The sequence below is a fragment of the Carlito syrichta genome, unplaced genomic scaffold (genome assembly GCF_000164805.1).
Source record: "Carlito syrichta isolate Samal-C Ts95f unplaced genomic scaffold, Tarsius_syrichta-2.0.1 Scaffold311678, whole genome shotgun sequence".
In the NCBI taxonomy this organism is placed as follows: domain Eukaryota; kingdom Metazoa; phylum Chordata; class Mammalia; order Primates; family Tarsiidae; genus Carlito; species Carlito syrichta.
This window is the reverse complement of record NW_007255774.1, coordinates 662,971-673,728: the sequence shown is the minus strand read 5'-3', so window position 1 is coordinate 673,728 and position 10,758 is coordinate 662,971. Positions and strand designations below refer to the sequence as shown.

General features: G+C 34.3%; 1 protein-coding gene across 3 annotated transcripts in view; it reads left to right on the top strand.

The window, feature by feature from the left end:
• The window catches only part of CEPT1 (choline/ethanolamine phosphotransferase 1), a 55,533-nt gene that overhangs the window by 31,988 nt on the left and 12,787 nt on the right, over positions 1–10,758 (top strand). The window contains exon 5 of one of the 3 annotated variants that reach the window (XR_002482588.1): positions 6,144–6,228. The exons of the other annotated variants lie outside the window; for them this stretch is intronic. The gene's annotated coding sequence lies outside the window, so the exon portion shown is untranslated. The remainder of the gene's footprint in view (positions 1–6,143; positions 6,229–10,758) is intronic. 3 annotated transcript variants of the gene reach the window in all.

Sequence of the window (10,758 nt, the reverse complement as noted above, 5' to 3'; positions counted from 1 at the left end):
GCAGGTCGAGGCTGCGGTGGCCAGGAGCGGCCACTGCACTCCAGTCTGGGCGACCGAGTGAGACTCCAACTCAAAAAAAAAAAAAAAAAATTAAGTATTGCAGATGTTATTTATACCACTTCATTATTCTTTCCTTTTTCATGGCATAGAATTTAAAGGGAAAAACCCTGAGAAAAGACTATACTTGGCCAGGTGCAGTGGCTCATGCCTGTAATCCCAGCACTTTGGTAGGCAGAGGAGAGAGGATTGCCTGAGCCCATGAACTCGAGACCAGCCTGGGCAACTTAGCGAGACCTCATCTCTACAATAAATCAGGAAATTAGCTGGCTGTGGTGGTGCCTGTAGTTCCAGCTACTTGGAAGGCTGAGGCAGAAGGATTGCCTGAGCCCAGCAGGTCGAGACTGTGGTGGCCGTGAATGTGCCACTGCACTCCAGTCTGGGAGGTAGAGTGAGACTCCGACACCAAAAAAAAAAGACTGTATACTTTATAAAATGTTAAAATAAATACCTCTGATGGCAAATGACAGAACATGTTCACTTAGTTATTAATGGAGTTATTAATGGATTTTTTTTTTTTTTAAGATCCCTGATAAACTTAGTTTTCTAGACCTTGAAAATGCCAGAATACTTAGAAATTCAGCTGTTGACTACAAATTCAATTCAAATGATTTTTTTCTAAATTCATTTAAATAGAATTTAAGATGTTCTTATGGAGGTAACTGAATAATTACAATATTTTGGATATTAACTATTTAAAAGATAGGTGTCAGAATAATTTCAAAATTAAATGGTTTAGAAAATATGTTTAAGGCCCATATTAAGGTGGTATCTTTGTTATTAAAGACAATAGCAGACATGATAGCCATATGAAAACTGTATACCTGTGCAGTCATCAACAGTTATAAAATGGTTAGTACTCAGAAAATATTGAAGAATTCTGATATTTAAAAAATTGTAAATGTGTACAGATGTTTTAAATATTGTTTTTATTGCAATAATAACTGTATAGTCTTTCTTTGCATTAGCTAAAACCACAAAATGAAATAGACTTCTAAGATCACTTAGTTTGCCTTAATTCAGTCTTAATTTTTAGTGTTATTACTATTTTTCAAAAATGACAGAATTTGTAATATCTGAATCTCATATAGTTTATGTTTCTTTGGTTATTATCTCATAGTTCCCTTTCAAAGCCTCATTTTGAAAGCTTATTTACCAGTCAACCCTATTATAGTCTCTTTACTTTTAAAATAATGCAGCACTAACCATCTGGTATGGAAACCGAAGGAAGAAGAGAATTATCCATGGAAATAGAGAAGAATAAACAGACAATGTTTTTAGATGTAATTTGATATCACAGATTTATACCTTTCAGTCTTCAGATTTTCCTCCTGGCGTTTTCCTGTGATTAAGTATGTATTTGGAGAACAGTAAACAGGTCCATATGGCTGGATCATAAGATGTCTGTAGGAGAATAGCAGGAGATAAGGCTGGAGAAGATCTAGAAAATCAAGGTCCTTCCATGCCCTGCCAAGAAATGTGAACCTTGTCCTGAATCTGCAGTACGCTTTTGCAGGACCTAAAGAAGGGAGATGACAGTAGTACCTTTTAGATTAGATCAGTCTGGTGATGTGGCAGAGGGTAAGTTGGAGTAGGAAGTGACAGAAGAGGGAGACACCCATTAGAGGAAGCCTTAGCCTAATTAACATGAATGATTAAGCCTGGACTGACACAGCGGCAGTACTGTTGCAGAGAAAGGGATCAGTTGGAGAGAGACGTTAGAGGTAGAAGCTATCAGACGTAGTGTCTTTAGATGTAGGGAATGAATGAGAAGGAAAAGACTAGAAAGATCCCTGGTTCTCTTCCTTGGGTGGTTGGATGGAAGGCAGAGCAAGGCTCTACAGGAAGGAGGAGTATGTGAGGGATTTTAGACATCCAAATAGATTGAGAGTAGCAGAAAGCTTGGAGAGCAAGCTTAGAAAGAAGCCCATTAAAATTATTGAACAGCCAGAGTAGGAGGAGGCATATTTGAATGAAAAGCCAGAAGGGAGATGAATTTCAGGAAAAAAACAATGCCAAATGCTGCCAAGATTCAAAATAAGGAGAGAAAAGTGTACTTTGAATTTGGCAGTCTGAGCTATTCATAGTAGTTTCTGTCTAATGGTGGGGTAGAAGCCAGACTGTAGAGGATGAAAAATGAATGGAGACAGTAAGTAGACCACTACTTATTACACACTATACAAGGTTATTTATAAAATATGTGGCTATATTGGAAAGGAGAGAAGCATCGGTTGGTTAGAGAAGAGAATGTGGGCTCAAAGGAACGAGGGTTTTCTATTTTTTAAGATAAAATTTCAGGCATACGGAAGAAATCCACTAGAGGAGAAATCGATAGTACTGAATAAAAAAGAGAGAGAATGATTTATAGAGCAAGATATTTGAAGACCAAAAAAGTTTCTAGGGTAAGAAGTACTACATAGGAGGAAATTCTGCTACTGAGACCAGAATCCTTCCTTATAATGCTGTAAAATATATATTTATAGATACAGATACAGATATATTGAGGCCAATTTGAATTTAACATCTGAGTTTAAATTAAATATTAGTATTATAAGGGATTGGTTTTGATTTGGGAAATTGTTTCAAGTTTTTAGAAATCCTATATTTGCATTAAAGCAATACCAAATTTATAATTAAAAGCAGGCTATAACATACATAGAAATGTGTTATGAATATATTTAAGGAGATATTTATCAAAATATCAATGCATGGAGGCATATAGATGTCTCTAGCTGGGCATGGTGGCTCATGCCTCTATTCCCAGCACTTTGGGAGGCAGAGGCGAGAGCCCAAGGGTTTGAGACCATCCTGGGCAACTTGGCCAGACCTCATCTCTACAATAAATAAATAAATAAAAAGCCAAATGTGGTGGCAGGAACCTATAGTTCCAGCAATTCAGAAGGCTGAGTTGGAAGGATTGCCTTAGCACAGCAATAATCATGCCACTGCACTTTAGCCTGACTGACTGAGTGAGACTCTGACTCAAAAAAAACCCAAAAACAGAACACATAGATATCCCTAAAGAAGTCTTTAAAATACTGTTTTAGATTTCAAGAGCATGTAGAATAGACAGACATAGAATAGATTAAATACTGAAGTAAATCTTGTGTGCATGGAGGAGAAAATCAGAAATTTATTTGCTTAAAGGGAAAGAACATGGTCAGCTCTCAAGTGTAGTTTGAATAAAGAAAGTTTTAAAAATCACTTGCTTTTTCTTTTTCTTAGAGAAAAGTGAAAGCAGCCTTAAGTACATTAGGAATCTTATTTTTGAACATTTTTATTTGAATTGTTTTATTTTCATGTTTGCATGCTGAGTGAAAAGAATCATTAGAATTTCTTTTTTGTATATAATAAATTCAGGTTTTCATACTTTTAATGACTTTATAAAATAAAATATTTATCAGATAAGAAATGTTTGTTCTCCTTAGCCTCTTTAATATTACATTTTAAAATATTAAGCTTGCTGTTACTTGCTCATAATATCTTGAACAAAAATAGGCATGAGATTTTAATTCATCTGTAACTAAATAATTCCCATTCAATGTCTAGCATTATGAGAAAGCAAATATTACATCTTCCCGGAAATGATGAACTATGTCTTTCAACAGTTTGATCACATCTAACAGTTGCCTTGCACAGAGAGTATTTGTCCCTATCACATCCTGGCAGATTGCTGTCTCCACAGTGCTCCTAGACTGAACAAGTAGAGATCTGACAGGGATGAGTACTGTTGGTTGGACCTTTCCAGACCCAGCCCAACCCTTGAGCACTTCTAGCCTGGATATGAAAGACTGGGGAGGAAATTGGGATTATAGAGGCTAAAACTTCACAGAAGGATTGGGCTGGTAGAAGAAGATAAATATGAGTTGAAGCTCATTTGTAAACACTTTAAAAATATTATTTTAAATGTTTATGGATTGTACTAAATGAGAGTTCACATTTTCTCTCTTAAGGCCTAAGCCCTCTATGTCTAGGTGGTTTGTTGTTGTTGTTGTTTTCCCCCCTACTCAGAGTCTCACTCTCTCGCCCAGGCTGAAGTGCAGTGGCATGCTCATGGCCACCGTAACCTCAAGCTGCTGGACTCAGGTGATCCTTCCACCTCAGCCTCCCAAGTAGTGGAACTGCAGGCATGCGTCATCACACCCAACTCATTTTTCTTGATTTATTGTAGAGATGAGGTCTCGCCAAGTTGCCCAAGCTGGTCTTGAACCCCTGGGCTCAGGCAATTCCCTCACCTCAGCCTCCCAAAGTGCTGACATTATAGGCGTGAGCCACCACGCCCGGCCTGCCTAGGAATTTTTAAGGGCTTGCAGATATATGTATAGAATCATTTTCAAAAATTAAATACTTAGAAACTCTAATAATCTTTACTAAAACTGTGCTTATTCAAAACATGGGCCTTTAAAAATCTGCACTATAAAAGCAGTACTCTTAAATTATTTTTTGAGAGAAATTACAATAAATTGAGCTCAGGCCAGTATATTTTTGGCTCAAGCGTTAATCTCCAAATTATCTTGTCTGTATGTCAGTTTGGGCAAGGCTCATAACTTTCCTGAGCCTCATTTCCTGATTTGTAAAATAAGCTTTGGATGAGATGGTCTTTAAGGTTCTATCTATTTTAAAGTCTGTGTGTCTATTAATTTTACACAGATATTGCTTCTAATGTACTTATTTCTAATCATAGTAGGCTGAGTATTGACTTTACTTTTATTACATTTCTCAGTTCATGAGCTAAAAGCCCTACCACCAAGTGTTTATTTTTATGTAAGTAAGTAGTTTCCCATTTTTTCTTTTCTGTAGTTAAACTTTTTAAAGTTAAGCTGTGTATTCCATGGTAGTCCGACAAACCTAGTCTGTCTCCTTATTCACATAATTTCTAAAGAATAAGTATTTGAAGACCTCCTAGTAATTTTTTAAAATGTTGTTTGTTAATGTATAATCTACTTTCTATGGATTCAGAATTGGGAAACTTTCTATTGAATACCTATATAGAATTGGAATGTTTTTTAAATGTTTAAGACTTACCACGAATTATAAAGTACCAGGGATCTTTCTTTTGGTTTCTAGTTCCCTGTATATTTTTTCTCAGCAATGATTCATTCATTTGAACCTCAGCTCTGTTCATTTAATTTTACTAATTATTACAGATAATATCCTAAAACATGAACATTTGTGTTCATGTAAAACCTAGATTGCAGTTTGGCCTCTCAGATCATCAGGTAAAATCATAGACATCTTTCTGTCTCATTAACATTCCTTGGGTCTTAATTTTGATTAATGTCATTTTTATTTGAAGTCTATTCTATACTGCTACTCTTTTTATGTTATTATCTATATTCCCAAACTTCTTTAGTGATTGAACTGGTTGTTTTACTTATTATATTTTTACCACTAATAAACTAATCCAGTGTGGTAGAGTTACAATGCTGGCATGGAATAAGGGAAAGGAAAAAGAAAAAGATTCTGGATTAGAGATTATCAGGAAATAGGATAAGGAAATGACCAATTTGATCTGTGCCATAACTATATCCAAAGAGAAGTCACTCTTGCCTAGATTCTTTTCCATGTACCCCTTTCCACATACATTTTAAGTTTTTGAGATATCAAATAGGAGTTTGATGAGGTTTGAAACAGTGAAGGAGTATGAGATGATTGGTGGTTTTTTCAAAATGTACACTGGGTTTCTGGGAAGGATTCCTATCTACAGAGAGGTCTGGATAGGTTCTGGTGCTAAAGGGACCTATGTCATAGTGATTATTTGACATAGTATTCACTACTCCTAGGTGGTTGAGAATTGACTCTGTGTTGTTAGTATTGGTGTTTCGAGCTGCCTTCCCATAAGTCATTTTTGTAGTATATTGCTGTTTTAAATTTTTAAACTTTCCCTTCTGTTTTGATTTGGGTAAGAAATATACGTGTATGTATAAAAACTGTATAATAATGTATAAATTGTATCATTGAATCTTTAGGTATTTTTATAAGGAGAATGCTACCTTTTAAATCTATTTCTGGTACCTGTTTTAGTAGGCTCTTTAGCAAAAGTTCTGAGTAAAGTTATCTTGAAATGTTTGTTTCCTTATGCATAGATTCGATGTTACAGAGTCCCAGATCATAATTATAATATGCCAGCTTCTCACAGGAATCCTGGGGCCTTGGTTCTGGAACTTTACGGTAACTGCTAGAATATTCATGCTGTCTGGTGAACAATGGTGTGAACTCAATAAAGACAGCACCTTTGTCATGCACAGAGTAATTAAAAAATGAAAAATCAAAAGTCTTCCTGTTGGTATTTCACAGACAAACAGGTTATTAGAAAACAAATAATATATAATAGGGCAATAAAAATCCACCCTATTAAACAAAATTTTTTGAAAAGTAATATTTCTGGTGATTTGATGCTAAAGCCAATTCTCTCTTCCATTTGTCTATTATGCCTAATATTATTTTTACCCTACATAATATTTTTTTTAAAACAAATACCTTTCCACCATTAGAATTTTTTTTGATATTCCTATTTTGAAAGCAGAATAAAACAAGCAGAGTTTGTCTTAGATGAGTTGAGAGAACCCCTTTATATTGATGTAGGAAAGATTCTGCTTATTCTGTAACTTCTTTAGCATATCCTTTAAGCATCTAGTACTAGTTCTTCTGCTTGTATTTATAGTGTTTTGGTGTTTAAAAATATACAACATGCTCTTCTCATTTCTGTTTGTTTTGTTGAATGTTTTTCTCTCTTGTGCTTTTAAAACTAAATATCCTTAGCTTTTCATGTCACTTTAATCAGCCTTTAAATATCTTCCTTTTCCTTTCTAGTAATTACATATTTCTGTAATGTAGTGCCAAGTATAATTTATATTGGAATTGGACTATTTTATCTTAAGGCTTTTTAAAATGTAGACAGTATTTATTAGGAAATGTTTTCCCAGTAGGATAATCTAGAATCCTTCACATTTTAGCATAAGAAAAAACAGAGCTTAAATTCCTTTGATTTTGCAGTTCAGGGAATGTTAGAGAATTGTTCATTTGAAAACCTGAAAGACCATTACATCAATGCAAGGCTGCATTAGGTTTTCTACATTAGGTTCCCCTGCCACAAAAAAGAATTGTAAACGCTTTAATATTGCTTCAGTAACGTAGAAATAGTAAATCCCTTGTTAGCAGAGTTCTTTCTGAAAGGTATATTGCAGTGTTGTAAATCCAGTTATTCAGTGGCAGTAATGATGGCTTTAGGGACAAATTAAAAGTGAGAAATTGTCTACTTCTTTCTCAAAATAACCTTGGAATGAGAAGAATACACTTGTCCCTCTGTATCTATGGGAAGAGTTAAGATCTCCAGTGGATACCGGAGTCCGCAGATATTCAAGTTTCTGATCTAATATGGAGTAGTAGTTACTTATGCACATCCTCCTGTATACTTTAAATGATTCTAGATGACTTATAATACCTAATACAGTGTAAATGCTATGTAAACAGGTGTTGTGTTGTTTAAGGAATAGTGACAAGAATAAAAGTCTGGACATGCTCAGTATAGATGCTGTTTTTAAAAAAAATCTTTTCAATTCATAGTTGGTTAAATACATGAGTGTATAATCCACAGATACAGAGGGATGGCTATACTGAGAACTACTATAGACTTGTTCCAGGAGCAAAACTAAAGCCATTTTTCTTTTGAATTTGCAATGTATTTGTATAATTATTTGTAAGATTCACTCCTGAAGTGGAATAATGTGCTAGTTCAGCTGTGTCTTTAGACTTTCTTTACCCTTATCCTGTCTTCTGGTACTTTCTCCAAAGCCCTGTAGCTTTATGCTCATTGACATTGTCTAGATTCATAATTTTTGATAGCTCATTTTTTAATATTGTTGGTTATTCTCACCAAAAGTCTTTTCAAAATGTTCTTACTGAAATTAACCGTCAGTATATGGACTGTATTTACTTTCACCTTGTCTGTGATAACAAAGTACCCCGTATTTATAGAGCCCTTTCTATTAAAATGTTTCTGCAAACTAATGCATTTTAACATCATAAATAATGTTTTCAAAATATGTTGTTTTCTCCAGATAGACTGTGTCTTTACTTTTACTTGTTGCTAATTTTCAGATTTTCTTTTGCTTTTAATATCTGTTGCTTTAACTGTTTTGATCATTGAAGTAAGATTGTCAGATATACCCCCCTTTCTAACAAATTTGGGGGGAAAAGCTTCAGAAAAAGTTGTTCCTACTAATTTGTTTCTAAATGAATTAAACGTATTAGCATCTAAACTTTCTATAAGCTACTGCCTTTATATTCTAGAATTTTTTTAAAATTGCATTAGATACAGAAGCATCATCCTGAAATGTATAGCCATCTCATCAACCTAGCCTTCTATACTTAGGATAAACATTTACCCCAGTTGATTGACAGACTGAAAATTAAAAGAGTTTTAGCATTGCATAAGAACACTCCCAATTTCTTTTCAAGACTCTGCCTCTTATTTTCTCTATAACCTTGAAAAATAACGTATCACTTAACCTTTCTAAACTTCTTTATCTATGAAGATAAAGGGTAGCTTTATCTAGGGTAGCTGTGAAGATTAAAAGGGTTAAAAATGTGCTTGTCATATCCTAGGTCTTCGTTATTATTATATTAATTGTAAGACTTGTACTAGTAGCTCCTTATAGTTTCCAGATTTCTTCTGGAATTGATTGTGCTAGAGGAATAGAATAAGCCCATGATTCCTTTATTTAGCTCAAAGATTGTGAGAGTACTCTCTGTTCTTTTGTTTTCAAAGGTAATAAAGATTTCAAATGAATTTACAATGTATTTGTATAATTATGTGTGAGATTCTCTCCTAGGGTAGAATAATGTGCATAGTTCAGTCTGTGTCTTTAGCCTTTCTTTACGCTTACCTTGTCTTCTGGTCTTTTTCCAAAGACCTGAAGCTTTATATCCATTGACATTAAATGAGCCACCCCTTAAATGTGAGACCCGTACTCGAATTCCTCATATGTTAAAGGACTTGTTCTATTCTAGCCTTTGGCTATATTTTTCTCCTCTTAATGAAAGTCATTGAATGGGCTTTTTCTTTTTAGTCTTCTCAGATAACCTGAAGATCTATATAGTCATTCATGTAATGACTATACAGATAATAGTTTTCAATAATTAAGCTTATTTTTAAAATGTAGAGTTATCTTCCTTGTATATAACACTTGAATTAAAAATACCACTCAGCCATATGGTTGATGTTATTTAACAGTAGCGTAAGCTTGTCGTGCCCAGTTTGCCCCTTGTCAAGGATAGAAAGTAAAATATTAGAAAGCAGTGTATTGAATTTCTAGACGAATCTTTACTTCAGTTAACCACATTTCACCCATGGTATTTCTGGGAAAGTCTATAATGAATGCCATGCTCTGGTAATCTATAGTTACTTAGAGCTCCAGATGTATTTACAAGTAATTACAAATCTATAATTAATAGCAATCTAATCCTTGAACAGGATTCTAGACATCTTAAAACAGGTGACTTTTTAAACAAAATGCTTCTCTTTAACGATACTTCATGAATCAAATTGTACAAATCCAGGGAATCTTTGACATAATGAATTTATGTCTAGACATAGCCTATGTTACCAAACTAACAGCCAACCCAAATTATAGCATAATTATATTTACTATTTATAGTTTAACAAAAATACTTATGCTTACAAATTAACTGCAAGTATATCTTTGAAATGCGTATATCACATGTAGAAGAAAAATAGATTGTCTTATTTCTGATTTTAGAGGGGAAAGACACATTAAAAATTCTGGAGGAAGATGATTATCAGCTTTCACAGAATGTCATTTAAATCCATTCACATCCCTCAATACTGAGTACTGGAATTCAAACCAAATGCATTTGTTAGGTATCTCTGTGAACACTGAGAAACAAAAATGAAACTTTGAAAATAGAAATTTTTCATAGTTAGCTAACTTAGATAATTTGGAGTTGTTATATCCCCTTTGTCACTTTTAAAAGTTATTTTGTGCTTCTGGTATAATAAATACCCTGATCAGGGCATTTTCTAAGCTTCCTTTTTGGGGTGGTGAAGGTCACTCAAGAGCCTCATTTCAGTTAAAGAGATTCTCTGTTCGTTCCCTTGTTTAAAAGTTGAAATTACTCATATTCATTGGGATACCTTGTTCTCTCTATCTCTTAATCCGTAGACCATTAGGGTATTGTAAGGAATTACTATCCAAAGTTTCTTTATAGGTGTTGAAGGTTATGTTGACGTTGGCCTGCCACACTTAACAGCTTCCCGCTTTCCCATCAGAAGAATGGGAAAACTTAGGCTCCACAGCTTATTTGCTTCTTTCCATTTTTCTTTTGTGACAGTCATCAAAACAATATTTGTTTCTGGTTTTTCGTAGTAATTTATGAAGAGACTATTTATTGTGAGTTATCCACAGCAATTGGGGGAATTTTTTGTCCCGTGACAAACTATTAAAGTAGAAATAGGAAATTACTTTAAAGCAACATCAGTCAAGATGTTCAAATACCTTCGTGGTTACAGAAAATTAGTATCATCTAATTTTCTCCCTCTGAAACTTTAGGCTGTAGAAACCTAATGCTGCTGATAAGAGATTTGTTTTCTTATGTTTTGTTTTGTTTTTTTAAAAGCACTGTGTTTTGAGTGTTCTTCTACCACAAACCCCTTGTGTCTTGAAGAGCTTTTGTCAGGGA